The sequence below is a fragment of the Hordeum vulgare genome, chromosome 4H (assembly GCF_904849725.1).
Source record: "Hordeum vulgare subsp. vulgare chromosome 4H, MorexV3_pseudomolecules_assembly, whole genome shotgun sequence".
Lineage (NCBI taxonomy): Eukaryota > Viridiplantae > Streptophyta > Magnoliopsida > Poales > Poaceae > Hordeum > Hordeum vulgare.
Window position 1 is genome coordinate 149,597,830 of NC_058521.1, and position 14,630 is coordinate 149,612,459.

The window sequence follows — 14,630 nt, forward strand, 5'->3', positions numbered from 1 at the left end:
AAAGCCCCCGTGATCTTCTTCCGTTCGGGAAAATATCATTTCAGGGTTTTTATTCCGTTTGGACTCTGTTCCAAAATAAGATCTGAAAAGAGTCAAAAACACAGAAAAAACATGAACTGGCTCTTAGCACTGAATTAATAAGTTAGTCCCAAAAAAGATATAAAAGGTACATAAAACATCCAAAGAAGACGAGATAACAACATGAAACCATCAAAAATTATAGATACGTTTGAGACGTATCAAGCATCCCCAAGCTTAACTCTTGCTCGTCCTCGAGTAGGGAAGTGATAAAGAATGAATTTTTAATGCTTTCATGCTACCTAGCATAGGTGTCCTTTGCAATTCCTCCCATGTGACGTGAATGTTCAGATCCATTAGATTCAAAACAATAGTTTGCTATTGACATGGAAACAATAATAATTCAAGCAAACTAGCAAGGTAATCATGAACTTTCAAAATAGCAAGGCCAAAAGAAAGTTATCCCTACAAAAGCATATAGTCTGGCTATGCTCTATCATCATTGCACAACGAATTTAAATCATGCACAACCCCGGTATTGGCCAAGTAATTGTTTCACACCTTTACTTTCTAAAACCTTTTCAACTCTCACGCAATACATGAGCGTGAGCCATGGTTATAGCACTATAGATGGTGCGGAGTGTGGTAGAGGTTGCAAGACAAAAACGAGAAGATAGTCACATTAACTAGGCATATCAATGAGCTGTGGAGATGCTCATCAATAGATATCAATGTGAATGAGTAGGGATTGCCATAGAAATGATGCACTAGAGTTACGAGTATGTGAAAGCTCTTAAAGAAAACTAGTGGGTGTGCATCCAACTTGCTTGCTCACGAAGACCTAAGGCAATTTTGAGGACGCCTATCATTGGAATATACAAGCCAAGTTATATAATGAAAATTTCCCACTAGCTATATGATGGTGACAAAACGAGAGACTCTCAATCATGAAGATCATGGTGCTTAATATGCACAAGTGTGGAAAAAGTGGTAGCATTGTCCCTTCTCTCTTTTTCTCTCATTTTTTTTATTTTTGGTGGGCTCTTTGGCCTCTTTTTTATTTTATTTTTTCTATTTTGGTGGGCTTCTTTGGCCTCTTTTATTTCCTCACATGGGCAATGCTCCATTAATGATGATCATCACACTTTCAACTCAAAACTTAGAGCAACTATGACTCTATATGGAATGCCTTCGGTAGTGTACCGTGGCAATGATCTAGCATGGCATAGACATCAATGGAAACATCATGCCATCTATCTTACGATCATGCAATGGCAATGTAGACGTGAGGGCACATGTCATGGTGGTAGTTGCATGGCAATATATCTCGGAATGACTTTGAAAAAGGCATAGTAGGTAGGTATGGTGGCTGTTTTGAGGGAGGCTAATGGTGGGTTTTGTGCACCGGCGAAAGTTGCACGCACTAAGAAGATAGTGACGGTGGAAGGTGAAAGTGCATCTAAACCACGGACTCAACGTTAGTCATAAAGAACTCATATACTTGTTGCAAAAGTTTTATTAGTAATCGAAACAAAGCATTCAACGCATACTCCTAGGGGAAGGGTTGGTAGGTATAAACCATCGCGCGATCCCGACCGCCACGCAAAGGATGACAATCAATATACTAATCATGCTCAGATTTCATCACATAGCGGTTCACCATACGTGCATGCTACGGGAATCACTAACTTCAACACAAGTATTTCCAAATCCACAACACCTTACTAGCATGACTTCAAAATTACCGTAACCACAACTCAAAACTAATTGAGATGAATCAAACTTCTCTAACTATTCAATGCACATGAAGGTGGAAGTTTTCGTATCCCTTTGGATAACTACCCCTTTCGAGACTACTTTCAAAGCATAGATCAACTACCAAGCCACGCACCGCTGTGCTCTAAAATATATAAGTGAAGCACATAGAGCAAAAGTATCTAGCTCAAAAGATATAAGTGAAGCACATGTGAGCTGAATTGTCTACCAAAAGATATAAATGAAGCTCGACAAAATCATGGTGAGTGCATGTCTATCTCTCTAGGTGTGCAGCAAGGATGATTGTGACACAACAAAAAAAATAAAAGACTCCTACGATACAAGACGCTCCAAGCAAAAACACATAACATGTGGTGAATAAAGATATAGCCCCAAGTAACGTTACCGATGGATTGAAGACGAGAGAGGGGATGCCTTCCCGGGGCATCCCCAAGCTTAGGCTTTTACGACATCCTTGAATCTTTTGGGGTGCCTTGGGCATCCCCAAGCTTGAGCTCTTGCCACTCTTTATCTCTTTGTCCATAAGAACTTCACCCAAAACTTGAAAACTTCACAACACGAAACTTAAACAAAAACTCGTGATAACATTAGTACAAGAAAGCAAACCACCACTTCCTTAGGTAGTGTAGCAAACTTAAATTCTACTTGTGCTGATGTTGGCTTACTGTATTTTCAATCTTCCATGGCTAATACCCCCCGATACTATCCATAGTTTCATCAAAATAAGCAACCAACACAACAAAAACAGAATCTGTTAACAACAGACCAGTCTGTAGCAATCTATATATTTCGTATACCTCTAGTATTCAAAAATTCTGAACAATTAGGATAGTCTGAAGATTTTGTGTAGAAATCAGAAGCAAAAATAATCAACTCAAAAGCTCTTACAGAAAAAAAAAAAATCTTTTCGTGAGCATAAAGTTTCTGTCTTTTCCAGCATGACCAAACGATCATCCACAAGACTAATCATAACGGTTTTGCTTGCCACAAACGCAAAAAGAAACACAAAAAACACAATCATAACAGAATTATGAAAGTTTGGAAAACACAAAACACAAAGAAAAAGGATAGATTCGTTGGGTTGCCTCCCAACAAGCGCTTTTGCTTAACGCCCTTAGCTAGGCAAAACGTGATGGAATCACGTATTGTCATCTTTGGTGCTCAAACCATAGGTAGTGTGATCATTTATCATCTTAAGATTTTCATCTTTATTAGATGACTAACCACTAGCTTTAGGAATAAAAACAGGCTTGACGGTCTTTTTGAGAGTAAGATTTGGAGTAGTTTGCACAACGGCAAAAGCGGAACCCAAGTTGGTTATGACATCTTCTAATTTGCCAATTCTAGAAGAATCATTAACTATAAGTTCCTTCTCCTTTAAATTTTTCAAAAAGTTTCCCACTTTGGATCCGTACTGAGTAATTTGATTGTGGATATTTCTATCCAAACCCTCAATAAGTTCAACTGTGGCAATTTTGTTTTCAACAGCGTCAAGCCTTTGCATCACGTGTTCCAAGGTCAAGATAGTTCCATTAACCATGAGCGGGGGTGAGCCTACCAAATTAATGATAGCTCTATAGGAGTCAACAGTATGGCTCCCCAAAAAGTTCCCACCTACAATGGTATCAAGGATATACCTATTCCAAGGAGAAATTCCAACATAGAAACTGCGAAGGAGGATGGTAGTGGATTGCTTACAAGTGGATCTACTTTGAGAATTGCAAATCATGTACCAAGCGTCCTTCAAATTTTCTTCCTCATTCTGCGTGAAATTGAGAACTTCATTTTCAGGGGTGTCGTTTGGGGTGGTGGGTCTAGCCATTGATGGACTATCTCACGCACAAACGAGCAGGAAGAGAGAGTGAAACGGGCAAAAGAAAATGGCAAAAAGGCAAAAGAAAACGGCAAAGAAGAAAGGCAAATGAAAACGGCAAATGTGAAGTGGGGGAGAGGAAAACGAGAGGCAACTAGCAACAAAAGTAAATGCAAGAGAAGAGTTTGTGAGACCTACTTGGATAGATCTTGATTTCTCCTCCCCGGCAACGGCGCCACAAATGCTTCTGCGACCTCACCAAAAAGATCCCCGGCAACGGCGCCAGAAATGCTTCTGATGTCAGTTGTGCTTCCCCTTGCAACGGTGCCAAAAATAGTCGTGTTGGCGGCACCAGGAATCCTTCAGCTGCGACTACGCCTAAAGGGACTTCCTAGGCAAGTATTCAAAGGATTTCCCCCGTGTACTTGGAGCCTTGCGTTGGTGTACCCTCGAAGCGGAAAGGGTGATGTAGCACAGTGGTGGTAAGTATTTCCCTCACTTTGAGAACCAAGGTATCAATCCGGTGGAGGAGTATCACAAGATCCTACACAAACACAAAAGCTTGCTCCCAACGCTATGAAGGGTTGTCAATCCCTTATAGATTGTTTGCCAAGTGAGAACTGAAAGCAACAAAGTAACAAAGCAAAGTAAAAGCGGAGATGTAAACGATGGACGTGAATAGACCCGAGGGCCGTAGTGTTTACTAGTGGCTTCTCTCATGAAAGCAAGTAGACGGTGGGTGAACAAATTACTGTCGAGCAATTGATAGAACTGCGCAAAGTCGTGACGATATCTATGCAATGATTATATCTATAGGCATCACGTCCAAAACAAGTAGACCGATACTTTCTGCATCTACTACTATTACTCCACACGTCGACCGCTGTCCAGCATGCATCTAGTGTATTAAGTCCATAAGAACAGAGTAACGCCTTAAGCAAGATGACATGATGTAGAGGGATAATCTCAAACCAATGATAAAAACCCCATCTTTTTACCCTTGATGGCAACTACTTGATGTGTGCCTTTCTGCCCCTACTGTCACTCGGAAAGGTCACCACATGGTAGAACCCAAAACCAAGCACTTCTCCCATTGCAAGAATCATAGATCTAGTTGGCCAAACAAAACCCCAGACTCGGAGAGACTTACAAGGATATCAAATCATGCATATAAGAAATCAGCAAAGACTCAAATATATATCATAGATAATCTGATCACAAACACACAATTCATCGGATCTCGACAAACACACCGCCAAAGAAGATTCCATCGGATAGATCTCCATGAAGATCATGGAGAACTTTGTATTGAAGATCCAAGAGAGAGAAGAAGCCATCTAGGTACTAACTACGGACCCGTAGGTCTGAAGTGAACTACTCACGAGTCATTGGAGGGGCGATGATGATGAAGAAGAAGCCCTCCAACTCCAAAGTCCCATCCGGCACGGCGCCGTGAAGGGTCCCCAGATGAGATCTCGCGGAAACGGAAGCTTGCGGCGCTGGAAAAGTATTTTCGAGGCTCCCCTAATTTTTTTTCTGAATATTTGGGAATATATAGGCCAAGGATCTAGGTCAGGGGCGGCCAGGGACGCCACAAGCCCTGACACCGCCGCCTCCCCCCTGGTGGCGGAGTGGGGGCTTGTGGGCTCCCTGGAGCCCACCTGGCTTGGCCCAAAGGCCCCCTGATCTTCTTCCGTTCGGGAAAAGATCATTTCGGGGTTTTTATTCCATTTGGACTCCGTTCCAAAATAAGATATGAAAAGAGTCAAAAACACAGAAAAACAGGAACTGACTCTTGGCACTGAATTAATAAGTTAGTCCCAAAAAAGATATAAAACGTACATAAAACATCCAAAGAAGACAAGATAACAGCGTGAAACCATCAAAAATTATAGATACGTTTGAGACGTATCATATCACCATCCCAAGCTTAATTCCAACTCGTCTCGGAGTAGGTGAATGATAAAATAAATAAGTTATGAAGTGTGAATGCTAGCATAGTACATAAGTTTGATCAATGATAATTCCATTCAGTTTTTCTTGTATCATAAACAACAACTCTTCCTCATAAAATTCATCATGATAGAGTAGCAATCAATTCACATGTCATGGTTCAAACAATGCATTCTCTTGAAACTTAACAACCTACATTCTTAGTAGTCAAACAATTTTAATACATCATATTTTCTGCAAAGTCTAAGTAAGAGCTCCACATACTCAATTATCATATAGTCTTCTTTGACTGCTAATACTCAAACCATATTTTTGGAACAAACAACATCCATCAAACACACACAAATAGAGGGGCTTAATGTTTCGCCTCCCAACGTACTTATCATGAAGATAAGTGTGAACTACAATGAATCATGACCAAATATATTTGACTCGATATATGTGTTTGGACCTTTTCGCCACCATATCGTGCTTTACAACTAATATATTGGGGTTTGAATAATAAGTTGAATCAACATGAAAATTAAATAACATAAAAGTAAATAGATTGTCCCTTCACACAGGGAAGGAGGGATTTGCGGAGGTGCGAGAGCTGATTGTTTAAAACAGAGATGAATATGTTTTGGGTGGTGTGCCTTTCCTGTGAACATTACAATAAGGGATTTCAATATGTTCCATGCTAATCACATTATTGGGGTTCCAAATAGAATTGAAATTTTACTCCCTCTCAACCGTACAAACAGTTGCCATGGCTAGTGATGTCCACGGGTGCCCTCCATACAAGCAACTTTCTCGAGGGAGCACTTGTTTAGTCAGTTTTGTGTTATGCAGGACTGGGAATCTTTTCACCAACCTATCTTGTGTAATGAAAAGTGAATAAACACTCATCATGAGAATAACCTTCTTAGCATGGAAGATATTGACCGCCCGATCGCTCCATGAGCGGTACATGCACACAAAACGGTGTTTATTTGATGGTTTTAGAGGTGGCACATGCAAATTTACTTGGAATGGCAGTAAAATACCATATAAAGGTAGGTATAGTGGACTCTCATCGAAAAAACTTGTCTCAAGGATTTGGATGCACAAGTAGTATCTCTACTTAATACGAAGTTTTGGCTAGCAAAAGGTTCTAAACAAGCACCACATGTTGGAGGATCCATAACAATATAACTTCTATGCAACTATACCCAAACATAACCATTAGGTGTTCTACATTTTCCAACTTCAACTATTTTATCAAGGTTGAAAATAATTAATGGGTATTCGCAATCATAAAAGATGTAGAAGATAATATATTTGTATGTGAACGTTCTGTTTCTTATACAACTCATTCATGAATTGCGTGTATGACCAATATTTTGATTGTCAAACTTCCATATATTTTAATTTCTAAACCAAAGTGAAACTACTACTAAGCATAAAACACATTGATAATTTCAGATTCATGACCGGAGTATGATTAGGAGCCATCTCAAGGACAAGGTCCACCCCGTGTGATGTTGGCGCATCGCGAGTGAGGGGTGTTGTCAAAATAAGGTCTCCCTTGGGATCTGTGACAAACTTCTGACCTGGTCTAAGTGACTGGTGGGATCAGCATGCAACACAACGCTATCGGACGCGAAAATCTTCCGAGGGACAAAGATGTCCTCGGTGCGGATGTAGTTATTAGTGATGAGGCGAGCCATCGATCCTTTGTGCGATCCTACATCGGAGATCTCAATGAAAGCACCAATGTCGGTGTCAAAACTTTCTGATCTTGAGTAGGGCGTCTGAACTATGCATCTAGGATCGATGTGTAACAAGGGACAATGAAGATGATGTTCGGGCCCTCTTGATGGAGGTAAAACCCTACGTCCTCCTCTTATTCTTATTGATGGAATGGTATAGAGTACAAAGTTGATCTACTTTGAGATCGGATGTTGTGGTCTAAACCCTAACAGTAATGAGCTTAATCTCCCCTACGAGCTATGGCCCCTTGGCTTATATAGATGCCAGGGGTGGTAGGGTTTACACAAGGTCGGTTACAACAGAGAAGGAATATGTCGATTACTACATCGCCTTGGATTGCATAACAAGTCTTTGGAAGAGTCCATCTCGAGTCTCATGCTTCTATTCATAGTCGAACAAGCCCGGGAGTCCAACCCACGAGAATAGGCACGCGGCCCAAGGACCCCCCTTAATCCCGAACTCCCTCACATGGCTTGTGTGATATTGGTGCTAATGTTTGTGCTATACCTTTTACATTATATCAATAAATTATGTATGATATAGCATCCTTGCAGATTGAAGATATTGATGTCACTATTAAACTTGCAAACTATGATACTATTTCACTGCTTGGGATTGTTAAAGATGTTGAAGTCTTTTGTGGAAAAGTCAAGTACCCCACTGATTTCCTAGTACTTGGTTGAGAACAAGATAACTTTTATCCCATTATATTTGGTAGAACTTTCTTGAATACTGTTAATGCTGAGATTAATGGTGCTACTAAGAAGTGCAAAGTATGCTTTGGTGGTATGTCTCATGAATTTAATTTCTCCAAGTTTAGCAGATAATCACATGAAAAATAATTGTCTAATAAGGATGAAATTATTGGTCTTGCTTCTATTGTTGTACCTACTACTAATCCACTAGAACAATATTTGCGAGACCATGAAAGTGATATGCATATGAATGAAAGAAATGAAATAGGTGATATATTTCTCAAACAAACACTTTTTCTTAAACACAACTTACTAGTTGATATTTTAGGGGATCCTCGTCCACCCAAGGGAGATCCCATGTTTGAACTTAAGACATTGCCTCATACTGTGAAGTATGCTTATCTTTATGAAAACAATATATATCCCTTTATTTTGAGTACCTTTCACAGCATGAAGAAAGGAGATTACTTAAAACTCTAAAGAAGCACATGGATGCTACTGGATATACTATTGATGATCTTAAGGGCATAAGCCCCACTCTTTGTCATCACAAGATTAATATGGAATTGGATACTAAACCTGTTATTGATCATCAACGTCGTCTCAATCCTAAGATGAGGAAGTGGTAAGGATTGAGATACTAAAATTTCTCAAAGAAAGTATAATTTCTCCTATTGCTAATAGTAGATGTGTAAATCTTGTTCATTGTGTTCCTAAGGAACGAGGTATAATTGTTGTTCCTAATGATAAAAATGAACTTATTCATCATATTAAATTTGACACAAAGAACTTTGAAGATTACCCCAAGATTTCTATCGGAGAAAGTAGGACAAAAACATGCAATGACCCCTATGCATAGATCCCCCAAGGTCACTGGAATCCGTAAGTTGATGCCATAACATATATGAATTGGACAAATAGAATACCCCATTTTCACCACGGTGAAAGGATCGATATGGTTGACTAGAGGGTGGGGGGTGAATAGGCAACTACCAATTTTTAGCTCTTCTTAACAAGTTAGAGAAAGCAACACAAAGGTTCTCTAAATTAACTATTAGGTGAGCAACCTATATGATGCTAACTACCATGACAACTAGTACAAGCAAGAAATACACAACAACAATAATATACACACAGTAAAGGTAAGAGATAACCGCTAGTGGAACCGATGAAGACGAGGATGTGTTACCGAAGTTCCTTCCCTTTGACACGAAGTACATCTCCGTTGGAGAAGTGTGGAGGCACAATTCTCCACAATAAGCCACTAGGGCCACCGTATTCTCCTCACGCCCTCGCACAATGCGAGGTGCCGTGATTCCACTATTAGTACCCTTGAAGGCGGCGACCGGACCTTTACAAACAAGGTTGGGGCTATCTCCACACAATTCTCAGAGGCTCCCAACAAGACCATGGAGCTTCACCACAATGGATATGGCTCCGAGGTGACCTCAACCGTCTAGGGTGCTCAAACACCCAAGAGTAACAAGATCCTCAAGGGATTAGTGGGGGGAATCAAATATCTCTTGCTGGAAGTGTAGATCTTGGCCTTCTCAACCAATCCCTAGGAAACCAGCAAGTTTGAATGGCTAGGGAGAGAGATCGGGCACGAATGAGCTTAGGAGCAACAATGGAGTCTTGGAAGCTCAAAGTTAGGGTTCTTGGAGTGGAAGAACCCTTTATATAGTGAGGGAACATATCCAACCGTTACCCCCACTTAGAGTACCCGCAGAACGGTACTACCGCTTGGGGGTAGCCCTACTACCGTTGCTCCTAGCTGTACTACCGCTTGGTAGGGAGCGGTACTACCGCTAGCCCCAGCAGTACTACCGCTAGGCCTGGAGCGGTACTACCGCTTGGTAGGCACATAGCCACGGTAGTAAAAGCACTACTAGCGGGCCTACCACCGCTCGAAAAGTATTCGCGAAAAGTCCGACGAAGTACAACCGCTCAGACAGAGGTACTACCATCGCAAAGCGGTACTACCGCCCATTTGAAGCAGTACTACCGCCCATCCGAAGCGGTACTACAGCTCATCGAGCGGTACTACCGCTGGACCTTTTTGCAGAGACGGGGAGAGAACATGTGGCAGCTCCATTGCTGCAAGGAAAAGGTGGTGGAAAGAAAAAGTGTGCGTGTGTGTGTTGATTCCACCCAAAATTTTCCGACGCGGACCCCCTCTTAATAGTACGGCTTTCCTACGACTCAAAACCACCAAAGAGAACCGTAGAATCCACCGTGCTTCAAAACCACCGAGGGGCGACGAATCGTCTTGTGCCTTGCCATGTATTATCTGAAATGCTCAATGCACACGATTAATCCGCAGAGGTACTGTCATCAATCACCAAAATCATTTACGATGAAATATGCCCTAACAATCTCCCCCTTTTTGGTGAATTGATGATAACACCGGATTTGCACAAAACAGAATATAATGAAGCCATATGCAAACCCAAAGTCTATGAACTAGAGACTGGCTCCCCCTGGATGTGTGCATGTTTAAAGTAGTGCTATGAACAGCAAGGCACACAATCCAAGGAAAAGCACTCCCCTAGAAACCATAGACGGATACTCCTTGCAATGACCTTATACAACACTGAGTAAGGAAGCAAGGTATAGCATGGGATCATAAAGATAAGGGCACAAGATAAATGAACTCACATGCTAAGCATATAGAGAGATAATAGAGATAGTATATCGATATCATATGTCTCACACCATATAACTAAGAGTCTTCACACACATGATAAATTATGTGACAAGATAAAACCAAACAAGTTCAGCAAAGAAAGACTCGGAAAATACGAAAAACAAAGCAGATCCGTACATTCTCTCCACCTTTGGCATCAAGACACCAAAAAAGGCACAGAGAACGTATACGACACAGGCGGTAGCTCAGCCATCACACTCCTCATGAGATTCCTCCGTAGCCTCCAGATCAGTCTCCTCCTCAGCTTCCTCATCAGGCTCCTCCTAATCAGACTCAGCCCACTGGAAGTCTCTCGCCTACATCCAATCAGCCTCTGGAGTGATGACCTCCTCAGATCCGCTCGAGAAGTGCACGTCAAGCTTCCTCATGATACACTTATCCCTCTGACGGCTCTCCTTCTGGGCCACATGAGTCAGATACTGCCCCTTCGCGTGCATGCAAAATAAGGTTTTCATCTGGTCCTTCAGCTTCTTGGCCCAAGATGGCCCAGCAGAAGAACATGTACGTGTGGCAGGTCTGCCCTCATCCTCAGCAGCGGCAGCCTCCTCCTCAGTCTCCATGCGTTCAACAGTATGTGAAGTGGAGGTGTTGGCCTACTTGTTTTTCTGGCGCAGCTTGATGGTCTCACGGCTGATACAACCAGTGGCAGTAGGGAAGGGCACATGAGGAAAAGACTCAGACCACTTTGTCTTGATGAAGTAGTACAGGTAAGGCCCATAGATGGGAACCTTACGGTTTAATATGGACATCTGAAGCTCGCAAATCATCACATTAAACACATCGAGTGGGCCAGAATCCTTCATCCGTCCCTGCTCACACATAAGGAGCATGTCCACCAAATAAGAATGTACTTGGTCTTTGTTGCCAACCCGAGGGAACACAGTATCGCGAAAGATCCTATGCATGACATCCAAGAAGGAGTTGAGCACATTCTTCCTGATATAGTAGGGCATCAGCTTCTCCTTGGGGTAGCACCGGGGTTGGCATGTGGGCGCAAACCAACAGGTTCATAAAGCCCCTTGTCACGAACATGCGGAAGCTTCATGAACTCAACCCAAGAGCCAGACATCTTCTAGCCATTAGTCATCCAGGTCATAGTACGTTCCACATCAGAATGAAAGTGGACAGTGATACAGAATTGTGCCACTATCTCTGGATCGAAGTCATAGTGACAGGTGATGAGGTCCTCAATACCCAGCTGTTGTATCATATGCAGGGCCTCTCCAAAATATTCAAGATCCCTCTCGAGATGGTTAAGATCAACCCACTGCACCGGGACATAGTAGTTCTTCCGAGTCAGGACGACATCTTGATAGTTCAGGGTTTGCTGCTTAGACCAGAAAAGCTCACAACCCCTGAGCTGAGCCCTCTCGGTGACATAATGTAAGTGCATCTAGTGCCCCTTAGTGATTTTGGTGGTTTTAAGACTTATAGGTTAAGTATCTAATGTGTTTATGAGTATACACAGGATCTATAAGTCATTGAGGAGTTTGAGATATTTGAAGAATATCGACCCCTAAAAATGTATATCTTCAGTTGAAGAAATTGGTCTGAAGCTGAAGAAATGAATCGCGAGGAATCTGGGATGAAATTGATATTCCTCATGAAGATACTGATATTGAGAAGACCGGTGGTTCCTGAAGAAAATCATTCTGAAGAAACTGAAGCGTGACGATTTACGTTTTCTGTTTTACTTTGTTCGCATTTGATGAATAGGAACACCGTACTGTTAAAGGGGGTCGAAGTTACACTATGGAGTGAATTTTCTCATGATGCTCAACCCAAGCCTAATCCTATCAAAAGCCTCAAGTGAGGAACGTGAGTGACATGAGGACTCTCACAGTTGAGGGTTCCGACCATTTTGATAACCACGCCAAGTCATTGGTCTTATCCACTCCAACGGTCATATTATTTAAGGGCATTAGTGTCAAATCATGTCGGGATGCTCCCAGGCTATAAATAGCCACCCCCACAACCACTAGCTGGTTGGCTGCTCCGTTAGAAACTAACACTTGTCATAAGAGCAACCCAAATTCCTCAGAGCTTTCGAGAGTAATTCATCAGTGGGGAGATACACCATGCACCGAAACCACAAACCAAACCTAGTGATTGAGCATCACTGAAGAAGTTGTTCCTGTGTGGGACTGAAGCCTTTTACCTTTGAGGAATGTGCATCCTCCAGACGGTTAGGCGTCATGGTATAGAGCAATCCAGCAGTCAATTGTGGATCGCCGGGTGACCAAGTTTGTGAGGGTTTGGAAGTCTGCCCTGAAGACTTACCTCGAGTGTTGGGCGAGGACTGTGTGTCCTTAGCTCAAGGAGAATACGGTAGGGACTGTGTGTCCCGGGACTGGGTGTCCTTTGGTTTCAATACCAAGCCGCTCCAAACCAGATGTACAACTGTCACAGCAGTTGGAACTGGGTCATCAACAACAACCTTCACTGAGAAACGGGTTCTAATTCCTCAACTCTTTACTTTTCCTGTATTGTGTGTTGATGACTTTCACTGTGACTGTTTGAAGAATTTGTTGAAGACTTTCTCTGAATTTCCTCAACCCCAAATTCTTCAAGATAGTTAATCATCATCTGTATTCTGCGTGCCTGCTTACTGTGCAATCTGTTTTCACATTCTTCACTCTGTAATACTACTGTTGTGTACGTTTGCACGTCTGATCCTTTACTATTTCCGCTGTAAGATAGTCATCAGTGAGGAATTTCCTCAAAAGGAATTTCCTCAGTGATGAAATTCTAAAAATCTCCTATTCACCCCCCTCTAGTCGATATAACGCACTTTTAATTGGTATCAGAACAAGGTACTCCATTGTTCTGTGTGATTTTGGTTTAACCACCTGGAGTTTTAGTTATGTCGACTGCAGGCATGTTTAAGGTGACTCCAGCATGTCCTACCTACGAAGGAAAGAACTTTCCTTTCTAGAAGAACAAAATGCAAATGCATTTACAAGCTATTGACAATGATCTCTGGTATATTGTGGAAAATGGAGTCCCCATCATCTCTGCCAGTGTCACTTCTGTTGATGTGAAGAAATTCAAGCAACTCGATTCTCAAGCGAAGAACATCATCTGTGGTCATCTGAGCCCTGGCCAGTTTGGAAGAGTAAGTGCCTTGGGCTCTGCAACACTGATCTGGGAGAGACTCTGCAAGGTAAATGAAGGAGTATCAACCCAACGTGACTCCCATGTTGATATTCTTCGCAATCTCTTCAATCGCTTCAAGAGACATGACAATGAAAGCTGCCAAGACACCTTTGATCACCTCACTGACATATCAAATGAACTGCAAGCACTGGGAGCTCGAGACATCACTGATCACGAAGTTGTGAAGAAACTGCTGAGATCTTTGGATTCTTCATTTAATACTTTAGTTCTAATGATTCAAGAAAGACCAGATTACAAGATGCTTGATCCAGCTGATATACTAGAAAGGCTAAATACTCATGAATTCCAGCTAGAAGAAAAGAGAGATCTATATGGACCAAGCTATTCCAGACCACGTGCACTGAAGGCTAGAGCTATTTCCTCATCTGAAGATGAAGACACAGACGACATCATTTGTGATCCTGAAGAATTTGGACAGGAGCTTGCAATGCTTGTGAGGAAATTCCAAAGATTTACACGACGAGGCCAATTCGGTAAATCTTCAAGAAGAGACATGAGGAAATCAGAATCTGCATCTGAGGACTACAAGAAACGAACCTGTCACAAGTGCAAGAAATCAGGTCATTACATTGCTGATTGTCCCCGTTGGGGAAAGGAATCAAAGAATAAGAAATACAAGGATGACAGTTCTGATGACTCGAAGAAGAAGAAGAAATCTTCAAAATCCTCATCTTCAGAGCCCTCATCGCACAAGAAGACCAGTTTCAGAAAGGCTCGAGCACTTATTGGCAAGGAAATGGACTCCGAAGCAGAATCAGAG